The 12,491-nt window shown below is 38.6% G+C and overlaps 1 protein-coding gene across 1 annotated transcript in view; it reads left to right on the forward strand.

Moving 5' to 3' along the window:
• TRHDE (thyrotropin releasing hormone degrading enzyme) overlaps positions 1-12,491 on the forward strand; it is a gene marked incomplete at its 5' end in the record, with an annotated part of 412,544 nt that overhangs the window by 143,596 nt on the left and 256,457 nt on the right. The gene's annotated exons all lie outside the window — the stretch shown is intronic.

Consider the following 12,491-nt stretch of genomic DNA (forward strand, 5'->3'; position numbering starts at 1 on the left):
GATAGATGCAGAACAAGCTTTTGACAAAATTCAACACCCACTTATGATAAAAACTCTCCAGAAAATGGGCATAGAGGGAACCTACCTCAACATAATGAAGGCCATATATGACAAACCCACAGCAAACATCATACTCAATGGTGAAAAACTGAAAGCATTTCCACAAAGATCAGGAACAAGACAAGGATGTCCACTCTTGCCACTCTTATTCAACATAGTCTTGGAAGTCCTAGCCATGGCAATCAGAGAAGAAAAAGAAATAAAAGGAATCCCAACTGGAAAAGAAGAAGCAAAACTGTCACTGTTTGCAGATGATATGACACTATGCATACAAAATCCTAAAGATGCCACCAGAAAACTACTAGAACTAATCAATGAATTTGGTAAGGTTGCAGGATACAAAATTAATGCACAGAAATCCCTGGCATTCCTATACACTAACAAGAAAGATCAGAAAGAGAAATTAAAGAAACAGTCCCATTTACCATTGCAAGAAAAAGAATAAAATACCTAGGAATAAACCTACCTAGGGAGGCGAAAGACTTGTACTCAGAAAGCTGTAAAACACTGATGAAAGGAATCAAAGATGACGTAAACAGATGGAGAAATATACCATGTTCTTGGACTGGAAGAATCAATATTGTGAAAATGACTATACTACCCAAAGCAGTCTACAGATTCAATGCAATCCCTATCAAACTACCAATGGCATTTTTCACAGAATTAGAACAAAAAATTTTACAATTCGTATGGAAACAAAAAAGACCCCGAGTAGCCAAAGCAATCTTGAGAAAGAAAAATGGAGCTGGAGGAATCAGGCTCCCTGACGTCAGACTATACTACAAAGCTGCAGTAATCAAGACAGTATGGTACTGGCACAGAAACAGAAATATAGATCAATGGAACAGGATAGAAAGCCAGAGATAAACCCACACACATATGGTCACCTTATATTTGATAAAGGAGACAAGAATATACAATGGAGAAAAGACAGCCTCTTCAACAAGTGGTGCTGGGAAAACTGGACAGCTAATTGTAAAAGAATGAAATTAGAACACTTCCAAACACCATACACAAAAATAAACTCAAAATGGATTAAAGACCTAAATGTAAGACCGGACACTAGAAAACTCTTAGAGGAAAGCATAGGAAAAACACTCTTTGACATAAATCACAGCAAGATCTTTTTTGGTCCACCTCCTAGAGTAATGAAAATAAAAACAAAAATAAACAAATGGGACCTAATGAAACTTAAAAGCTTTTGCACAGCAAAGGAAACCATAAATAAGATGAAAAGCCAACCCTCAGAATGGGAGAAAATATTTGCAAATGAAACAACGGACAAAGGATTAATCTCCAAGATATACAAACACCTCATGGAACTCAATGTCAAAAAAACGAACAACCCAATCCAAAAATGGGCAGAAGACCTGAATAGACATTTCACCAAAGAAGACATACAGATGGTCAAGAGGCACATGAAAAGATGCTCAACATCACTAATTAGAGAAATTCAAATCAAAACTACAAAGAGGTATCACCTCACACCAGTCAGTATGGCCATTATCAAAAAATCTAGAAACAATAAATGCTGGAGAGGGTGTGGAGAAAAGGGAACCCTCTTGCACTGTTGGTGGGAATGTAAATTGATACAGCCACTATGGAGAACAGTATGGACGTTCCTTAAAAAACTAAAAATAGAACTACCATATGACCCAACAATCCCACTACCGGGCATATACCCACTAAAAATAGAACTACCATATGACCCAACAATCCCACTACCGGGCATATACCCTGAGAAAACCATAATTCAAAAAGAGACATGCACCACAATTTCACTGCAGCACTATTTATAATAGCCAGGACAAGGAAGTAACCTAAGTGTCCATCGACAGATGAATGGATAAAGAAGATGTGGCACATGTATACAATGGAATATTACTCAGCTATAAAAGGAAACGAAATTGAGTTATTTGTAGTGAGGTGAATGGACCCAGAGTCTGTCATACAGAGTGAAGTAAGTCAGAAAGAGAAAAACAAATACCATATGCTAATGCATATATATGGAACGTAAAAAAAAAAAAAAAAAAAGAGGTACTGATGAGCCTAGTGGCAGGGCAGGAATAAAGATGTAGACATAGAGCATGGACTTGAGGACACGGGGTGGGAGGGGGAAGCTGGAGCAAAGTGAGAGTAGCATTGACATATATACACTACCAAATGTAAAATAGATAGCTAGTGGGAAGCAGCCGCATAGCACAGGGAGATCAGCTCTGATGTGCTCTGTGACCACCTAGAGGGATGGGATAGGGAGGGTGGAAGGGAGGCTCAAGAAGGAGGGGATATGGGGATATATGTATGCATATGGCTGATTCACTTTGTTGTACAACAAAAACTAACACAGTATTGTGAAGCAATTATACTCCAATAAAGATCTAGTAAAAAAATTAAATCTTATTTGAGCTCCAATATAGACAAAAAAATGCAAGCAGAACTTGTTAATGGAGTGGGGGATTGGTGGGGTATCCTTCACTCACCCCTTTCTTCAAGAGGTGCAAATTGAAGTATTACATACTTAATAGAAACATTTTACCAGTCCAGATTTGAGCTGTTTCCAAATTAATAGAAAAATTAAACTCCAAGTATTACCTGAAGACCAGTGTTAGAAAAATCTTCACAGGGTGGCTGAGGAGAATCTCCTAAACATTAGATCATGAAATTCAGTTTTTAAGAGAAGAATATCTAATTCTTGTTAAGAAACCATTTTATCCAGCAAGTGGGTCAAATTCTAATTTCTGGAATAATTCTATGTGGAACTTGGTAATTGTTTGCTTATTTAATAATGATAATGATTATATACCACATCTTTGCTGCTTAATAAAATAAAAGAAATAGGGATGATTTACTTATTGTATTATTCACATAGGAACATAAATGTCAAAGCCGTTAGTTACTAACAGTTTTTTTTAATCATGAGACCCACTATAATTCATGGCAAAAGCTAAAATTTGCAAGTAGGAAGTTCAAATTAAATCCAGTTTGTAATTGACAAGACATATCAACTGCAAAAATAACTTCTTTTCAGTGGATTTTAGAGGACTCCTGCACAAGTTTAATTTTAAAAAAAATTCTTTTTATTCTTTATTAAAGTGTAGTCATTCTTATGACTTTAAAAACAAACTACTTTTTTAAAAAAGAGTGAACTTTCAATGATATATGACTGACACACTTCTAGGTTCTTTACTGTCTCTGTATCTCAATTGTCTGTGGTCTATTTTAAAATGTAGATGAATAAGCTATCAAGGGAGAAAATGGAGTGCAATGATTTCAGTTTTAATTACTCACTCAACTATTAACTCACTCTTTAATCTTGGGCAAAAATCTCTCTGGACCTCAGTTTTTAAATTTAATAAACGAGAATCTTACTGTTTGCCATTTTCAGTTTTTGTTAGCATATTGACAGATGAATATCAAGCCTTTTGAGTCAGAAAGTGACTTATTTGGTGAATATAGATGAGAGACCTGTGGAAGTATGTTAAATTCTTCTGTTCAATTAAGCAGATATGTCTTCCTGTGTATTAGTAAAATGAGTCATTTTAAATAGTGAAAATTGACTTATAGGACACAGTAGCAGAAAGTATTTTGCAAGGTGTTTAAGTTTATTGGTATTAAAGTAATTTCCTGGTTTTTGAGAGTTTTTCCATGGCAATGTAGAAAACTAGTTATTGATATTAATTGCTTCTGGTATGAGTAATTGTTTTTTTCCAAAGGAGAGATACATGTTAGACTACACATATATTGATTTAGTATGGAGGTGTAAGCAAAATCAGATTTCACATATTGACAAATAAAAACGCTCAGGATAAATGTGTTTGTTATACACTTCAGCAGCTAGGCACCTCAGGAGCTTTCATTTAACAAGTATTGCATATTATCAAACCTTGGGGGAGTGAGGATTTGGCAGAGATACTGGCAAAGATGTCTTTCAAGTTATTACTTTATATTTCTAAGTATCTTAAAAGTAAATCACAGCCCTTGCTTATAGTGACGACTTTAAGTAAACCATATCAGGACCGGATTATAGATTATGTATATTTTGTTAGATCACATGTTTGATTTCACTGTATATTGTATGTTATTCAGATTTGAGGGAATAAAAAAGTCTTAATTAAAGAAGCTATGATTACTGAAACATTTTGCATGTTGAGTAATGTTCTCTTGAATCTTATCTAGAGCATTTTATGTCTTTATTTGAAGAAAGTAATTTTCAATTGCAGAAGGAGAACATTAATGGACTAAAATAATTTCTATCTTGAATTATTATATTTTGTATACAGTTAAGATAATCTGCTGAGAATATTTAGGCGATTTTTAAAGGTAAAATATTTTGGGAAGTTTCTACTCAGTCACTTTTTTCTTTTTTTGTAGGCATACCAGTATTTTTCAGCTTCACTTTGTTATAAATGACATATATTCTAGGGAAAAAGTTAACATTCAGAGAATACATCGTAGCCTTTTTACTTTTTATTTTTAAGTGATATTATTTTTTAGTGACTTTTGGCTTTTGGGGGGGTTGTCATTTTTTAAGGCAGACCTCCATGACAGTTATAATTTTTCCAATGTATCATTAGGAAATTAATACATACCTAATACTAAGGACAGCAAAAGTGATAGCTGACATTCACTGAGGTCTTACTGTATATGAGGCATTTACTAAGCATTTTACATCTGTTTTCTCACTGAATTCTGATCTCCTTATGTGGTTAGTATTACCATTATTGTTGCCAGAATTCGGCCTCTGTGTACCAGGGCCGGATTAAATCTTGGAGACAGAGTTTTGGGTGAAGTAGAGAGAAATAGTTTTATTGCTTTGCCAGGCAAAGGGGGCCACATCGGGCTAATGCCCTCAAGACTGTGTGCCTGCCCTGGAGGGGGTAGTGAGGAGTCTTACAGTGTTCAAAGAGCAGGGCGTGGTCGGCTCGTGGACATTCTTCTGATTGGTCGGTGGTGAGGTAATGGAGAGTCAGCATCAACAGTCTTCTGGTTCCAAACAGTCTGGGAGTCTATGTGCTTGTGGGCAGCATACAGTTAACTTCTTCCACCTGCTGGGGGGTTCAGTATCTGCCAAATAGCCCAAAAGATATGGCTCAGAATATTATCTATAGTCCTTGAGGAAGAACTAAATGTCCTTCTCTTTGTTTAATGGCCAAAGTATTATTATTTTGTCTTGCTTGACTGTTTTCCTTTCTTTCTGCATTTTCTCACTTCTCTGATTAAATTTATTCTTTGACTAAAGTTTTTCTACAGACGAAAAGCAGGTGGAGGACATGGGTGGAGGTCTATTCTGGGAAGGCCTCATAGGGTTCTCCTCGATTACATTATCCTTATTTTACAGAAGGGAAAACTGAGCCTTGAAAAGGTTTAGTGGCTAGAGTCACTGTGGTACTGTGATTTATAATAAGAAATATATATTTGGTCCTTGTACCTTTCTGACACAAAGCTCTTAAAACCCTTAGGATTCCCTAAGTGTTGAGAGCGATAAAATGTCTTTTGTTATGTTAATAAGGTGACTTCTAGCTGGCACCTAGGGATGGGGGCTGCTTGCCAGACAACCAACCCAGTGATTAGAGGGTTGAACTTTCAGTCCTACCTCTTGACCTTTGAGGGGAAGGGAGGAAGGGGGAGGGGAGAGGACCTGGAGGTTGAATCAATTACCAGTGGTCAATAATTTAATCAATCATGCCTATGTAATGAAGCCTCCATAAAACCCAACAAGGACATGGTTTGGAGACATCTGGATTGGTGAACATGTGGAGATGGGGGAGAGTGGCTCACGTGCAGAGGGGATGGAAACTCTGTGCCCTTTCCCCATGCCTTACCCTGTGCATCTCTTCCATGTGGCTGTTCCTGAGTTATATCCTTTTATAATAAACCCATGATCTAGTAAGTAAAATGTTTCTCTGAGTTCTGTGAGCTGCTCTAGCAAATGAATCAAACTTGAGGAGGGTGTCCTTGGAACCTAGCCAGCTGGTCAGAGGTAGAGGTAACAACCCTCATTTAGGATTGACACCTCTGAAGTGGGGTGGGGGCTGTGTGGCAGCGGCGGGGGGCAGTCCTGTAAGTCTGAACCTTTAACCTGGAGAATCTGGTGCTAACTCTGGGTATATAGTGTTGGAATTAGGTTGAATTGTAGGACACTCAGCTGGTGTCCTAGAGCAGGGGTCCCCAACCCCTGGGCTGCGGACTGTTACTGGTCCTCAGCCTGTTAGGAACTGGGCTGCATAGCAGGACATGAGTGGCGGGCGGGCGAGTGAGTGAGGCTTCATCTGCTGCTCCCTGTCGCTCCCCATCGCTCGCATTACAGCCTGAACCATCTCCCCTGCTTCCGCCGGTCCGTGGAAAAATTGTCTTCCATGAAACCAGTCCCTGGTGCCAAAAAGGTTGGGGACCTCCGTACTAGAGAACTCCTACTTGGTGTAGGAACCTTCTCCACCATCACTGGCATTGGTACCAAAACCTATTTAGTGACATTCACAGCAAGTGGAAAAGTAAGGATTTGCCCCCAAGTGGCGTGCTCTAGAGACTGCAGCTGACCATTACACATAGAAATTGAGGTTTTCCTTTAAACTGGCAAATGGCAGTTTAAATATAAGAAAAGTTTAAGATCACGTTCACATTAACAACAGATTTTATCAAAGCAGTAGGAATATCATTAATAAGAAATCTTTGGGGCTTCCCTGGTGGCGCAGTGGTTGAGAGTCTGCCTGCCGATGCAGGGGACACGGGTTCGTACCCCGGTCCGGGAAGATCCCACATGCCACGGAGCAGCTGGGCCCGTGAGCCATGGCCGCTGAGCCTGCGCGTCCGGAGCCTGTGCTCCTCAACGGGAGAGGCAACAGCAGTGAGAGGCCCGCGTACCGCAAAAAAAAAAAAAAAAAAAAAAAAAAAGAAATCTTTGAATCTGTATTTGGTGTCATTTAATAATCTACTTGAATCATTTTATGTGTTATCTTAAAATAAACTTGACAAGTGCTCTTAAAGTTCAGTTGAAAGAATAGAAATAGATGAGCAAGAATGGACCACAGACATTTGGGAAGAGAATAGTAATGGCTGGGGCTGAGGAGTGCTTTCCTTTCTGGATGTGGATGAAAAGCTGCTAAGTGGAATTGTTGGCCTGAGATAAGTAACACTTTTTTCCTTTGTTTCACTATTTTGGTTAAGATGGTTACATTTACTTATTTTCTTGACTGAATTCTATTATACTTACCTTTTAATGAGATTGCCTTATTGCTTCCCAAATAAATCTGTATTAGTTTGCTAGGGCTACTGTAACAGTACCACAAACTGGGTGGCTTAAACGAAAGAAATTTTCTTGTCTCACAGCTCTGGAGGCTAGAAGTTCCAGATCCAGGTGTAGGCAGGTTTGGTTCCTTCTGAGGGCTGTGAGGGCGAGTCTGTTTCGTGCCTGTCTCCTAGCCTCTGGTGGTTTGCTGGCAATCCATGGTGTTCGTTGGCTTGTTAGGAACATCATCCTGATCACTGCCTTTGTCCTCACATGACATTCTCCGCATGTGCATGTCTTCCTTCTGCATGGGTCTGTCTCTGTGTGCAGATTTCCTCCTTTTTAAGGATATCAGTCATATTGAACTAGGGCTCCCCTAATAGCTTCATCTTGAGTTGATCATCTGCAAAGAACCTATTTCCAAATACGGTCACATTCACAAGTACTAGGGGTTAGGATTTCAACTTTTTTTTTAGGGGACACAATTCATCCTGTAACACTATCCCATTCTAGTTTTGACGATGCTACATTTCCTATGAAGGATCTCCCCTGACATATTCAGCAGGACACACTTTCATCCTTCACTTCCTAAGGTACAAGGTGATTAGTACACTTGGGGAGACTGTCTGATTCAGTGGCAGGGTGGAGGTTCAAGGTGCCTACAGTCTGCCTTGGAGCTGAGAAACAGTTGTAAGCTGATGATTGCTTCTTCACAAATCTCCCTCTGCTTCATCCAACCTCATTATTTTGCCAGTTTTTACCTTCTCATTTGTTGGTTCTGGTATAAGATCATATACTCAGTTTACTTAAGTCCAGAAAAAGCTGGTGCCTATGATGGGAGAACAGAAGTAAGTAATATGTAATCACCCCAGACACCTCTCCCCCCACATACCATCTTCTCTCAGAAACCTGAAAATCTAGTGATAGAGGCAAATAAACACATGTTACGGAATGTGGCAAATACTAAGATAAAAGTTTGTTTAGATAGTTGCGAGAGCAGAGAAAAGAGAGGCACTTTCTTGAAGACATGATGAGATGATGACTCAGCTGAATCTTGAAGAATGAAGGGGAAGTCAAGAATAGGAAGGACATTCAGCTAGACAAAATAATAAAAGCAGACTGAATTATCCTGTTCTCAGCCTTCTTTTCATTCAGTGCACCTTTGCATTGTTTGCTGTGTAGCATATATGATATTATTTTGTTCTCATAGCAACCTGGTGAGACAAATCCTAATAGTTTCCAATGATGAAACTGAGAGATTAAAAACTTGCCCAGGGTCACTGGAGTTCAATCCCAAGTTAGAACCTAAATATTCATACTTGCCTTAAAGGAAAGATAGATTTTAAAATAAGGTCCCAGACTGGATTCCCAGGTGCCTGGATTGGACACAGGAGTAGGATAGACCGTATCCAAAGATGGCAGAGTTTCAAGCTGAAGGGTAATCTAGATTCTGGAATGAAGCCAACATTGAAATGCAGCTAGGAAGTCCAAGTCAGACTTCCATTTGCAGAAGATAGTCAGAAAAGTAGAACCCAATAGGACAGAAACCAGAGTTACCAGGACAGATCATGGGGGTGTGGAGTGGAGTGAAGGAGGTAGGTCCTAGTTGAAGTTGGTTTGAGCAGGCATTTCTGATTTTGACTATGGGTAGAAAGGAAAATATTAAGGAGATGAAGTTGACTCATACTTGATTTCTATGCTATTTATAGCTAAGCAGGATGCACACAAACGTGTGTGTGTGTGTATGTGTGTGCGTTTCTACAGTATCTGTACTCAGTGTGTTGTACTATCTATGTGCCAGACTACCTGGGTTAAGTCTTAGCTCTGCCATTTCCTAGATAGGTGACCATGGGCAACTTAGTTATTCTGTCAGTGCTTCTGGTTTCTTGTCTGTAAAATAAGGATAACAATAGCATCTGTATGTAAAACACATAGATCTGTGCCTAGTATACAGTAACTTCTCAATTAACAGTAGATGATAAATTCTTCAAGGAGATTGTAACGAGGGAGACAGATCTAAGTAAAGATATTTAGAGTAGAATCTTAATGGTCATTTGTTGAGTGCCCCCTATGTTTAAGGCATGTGCTAGGAACATTTAGGAGTTATCTCGTTTCATCCTTAAGATATCACTAGTTCTTTTTTACAGAAGACAGTACTGAGACAAAGAGAACAATATATGAGTATAGATGGTAGAACATTATCCCAGGACACTCTAATGACTCTATCTGGAGGTAGGTATGGGGGAAAGTCATGGAACACCTCATGGAGGTGTTAATTTTTTATCTACTGACTTGAAAGTATTGTATATAACTTGTCTGTTTTTGTTCATTCAAAATGATCTCTACATAGATCAGAACTCTAGTTGCTATTGTTTGAGATGTCTCTACTCTCTTCAGTGGTCCTCTTTCATGATTTGATTTGGTTCTCTAGCTGTACATTGGTATATCGTATCTCTAATACTCAGTTAATTCCTAATTATACTTTTCCCCAAAGTCATCTCCTATCTTAAGCCTAGCTCGCGGAAGTCTCCTGTTATTTTTCTTTTTCTCTACCGCATCTGTTCTCCATGTGTGCTTGGACCACAGAAGGGAAAATAAAAATACAAACCAAAGAAACAAAACACTCACTTGGCTAATTCACAGAGGTTTCATGCAGATTCATTCAAAGCCTCACACAAAGTCCTTTGTGATGTTTCTAAAAGGGTGAATGCGCTTGGTCAGTGTAAAGGAAAACATAACATTTCATGAGGACTATATTTGCAAGCAAGTTGGCAGTCTTGCAGATATGGTGCAGTTACTGAGGGCAACATTTTGGGGTATAAACATCAAATAGATGGTCAGTGTCCTTGTCTTTAATTCATATCACTATTACCTTTGCAGGAACCTTTGCTTTGTGAGACTTGCCAACTGCAGCAGCTCTTTTTTTGTCTCATTAACTCCTCTCAATATTCAAACATTACTTTGCTTACTGGCCCATAGCACTTTCACTTCTCTCCTGCTTAAAAAAATAAAAAAAGAAAGAAGCTTAAGTAAGTTACTTAGCTGTTTCACTAGAAAGCTTTCAGGGATGCAGGACTCTGAAGGCTTCTGTATAAAATAATGTGTAATATTATTTCAAATACTGTGTTTACAGAGCTCATACCGCTAAGGATTAAAGGAATGTGCTGTGACAAATCTGATTCTGAGTAGGATTGCCTTCCCTAAAATAGATCAGTCGCATTCAAGTAGAACTTTTGATTTATGAGGATTAGGGCTTCTCAGGGCATTGTATAGTGCTCTGTATAATGACAACAGGTTGTTGTTTCCACTGAGACTCCCAGTGGAATCCAGCAAAGATGTCTCCGTTTGCAATATCGTTGCTTCTGAGCAGAGACCAGGATATTCAGGCTTCTTCTCATGTGAGAGGCACACAGCTTTTAGAGGAAATAGACTTTTTGCTGGTAGGTGTTGGTTGCCCTAATAAGAAATGAGTGGAGGCGTACCTGGATGTTTTTGGTGAGGGTGAATTTTTCTCCACCTGAAGGAAACTTTAACGTAACTACTTCTCCTAAGTATTATTGAAACAGATTTTGCTATTTTAGAGAGTTCTAAAGTTCTCCCTCCTACTTCTTCTTTGTGAGATGCATATTTATTGCTTTCATTTTTTTTTCTACCAGAATTTGGATTTTTTCCATCAATTAACAGTTTTGAAATTCTAAAAATCCATTCAGTTGACTATATCAAGTAGTTTTAGTTGTCTTAAAAAATTATTAAAGAAATGGTGCAAATAGGTATGAGACTTTTCACTGTAAGCATCACACACATAGATCATGGCTACATGTGGGGTTAATAATTTTCAAAAATTTTGATGATTTGTTTTTGATTATAAAACAATAATATCAAAGTGTACAGAATGTCCCATTTTTGATTGAGGTGTCATTAAAATCATATATAGAAGGATACCAGGTAGGAGTAAGATGGTTCATTTTTCACGCAGAGAATGAATGATAAGCTGCTCCATGACACTTGGGTCCCTGATCAAGGCCTTAAAGAGTCAGGAAGGACAGGGGGAATGAATTGCCAAAGATATTTCTTTTAGAGAGCTGTTGTGCTGTCTTGAGTCTCCATTCTACTGACTTTAGGAGAAGGATGGTCTGTTCCCTCCCTCTCAAAGCTGGTTTGGGAAGACTTAAGTGAGGCAACCTGTAACTCTAAATGTGTTTTCTACAGTTGGAAACCATAGAGGACTTATGTTTTCTTACATGTGAGAAAAACTAAAGCAGATCTAAGACTGAGGTCTGCCTCCTGCCTGAGAAATCTGGAGATGATAAAAGTTGACACATTGCTTTTTGACAAAGAGCGCTGATGTGTTTTGATTGACTTGTACTTGCAGAGTTTGTCAGGGCACATTTCCCATAGACTGAATGTGGGCTACACAGGAGAAAAGTGGTACGGAATCACCTGAGGATTCATCCAAAGGTTATCATCAGAGACAAGAGTCTGGAAATGTACCATTAATAGCCAGGGCTTAAGGAAACCATCTCAAATGACCATCAGGAATAGAATCACATGTGCCCTGCAGGAATCATCCTCTAAGTCCACAAAGTACCTCATCAAAAGTCAGCTTTCATTATTTGCCAGGTTCAGAGAGCACAAAGCCACTCATCCAAGTAAGTACATTTTTGTTCCCTTAACTCATGTACCTCAATCCCTTGACTCAATCTCTCGATTGCCACACACAACTTTAATCCAGGAGACAGGCTAATTAGCAGCTAGTGAAAGGGGAAGACATTGCATATAGAGAAGTACAATAGAGTAGAATAGAAAAGGGATCAAATGGGAGAGAAATTGAGTAGAGAGTGTGGAGTAGAATAGCAAAGAGATCCCTTTCAATACAGCAGACTCCAGACCGAAGCAGCCTAAAGTAAATGAGGGTGGGTGGGCGGAAGTGAAACAATTTAATGCTAATTGAGGTTTAAAACTTATTGTTGTCCAGGGCTGGATGTCCAAAACATGAGACCTATTGTGATTTTTATCTAGGATGAGAAATATTCATTCCACTAAATAAAGTATAAAATGAAGGTGGGAGACAAATATTATTTGTGTTTTGTTTGCAATGAATATGTTTCTGTTACAAAAACATCAATGAAATATTAAATAATTTTAAATAAAGATACATCTTGGAATTTCCCTTTTTGGAAACAAGATGAGATAGATTATTTGGACC

The sequence above is a fragment of the Leucopleurus acutus genome (assembly GCF_964270905.1).
Source record: "Leucopleurus acutus genome assembly, chromosome: 11".
Classification (NCBI taxonomy): domain Eukaryota; kingdom Metazoa; phylum Chordata; class Mammalia; order Artiodactyla; family Delphinidae; genus Leucopleurus; species Leucopleurus acutus.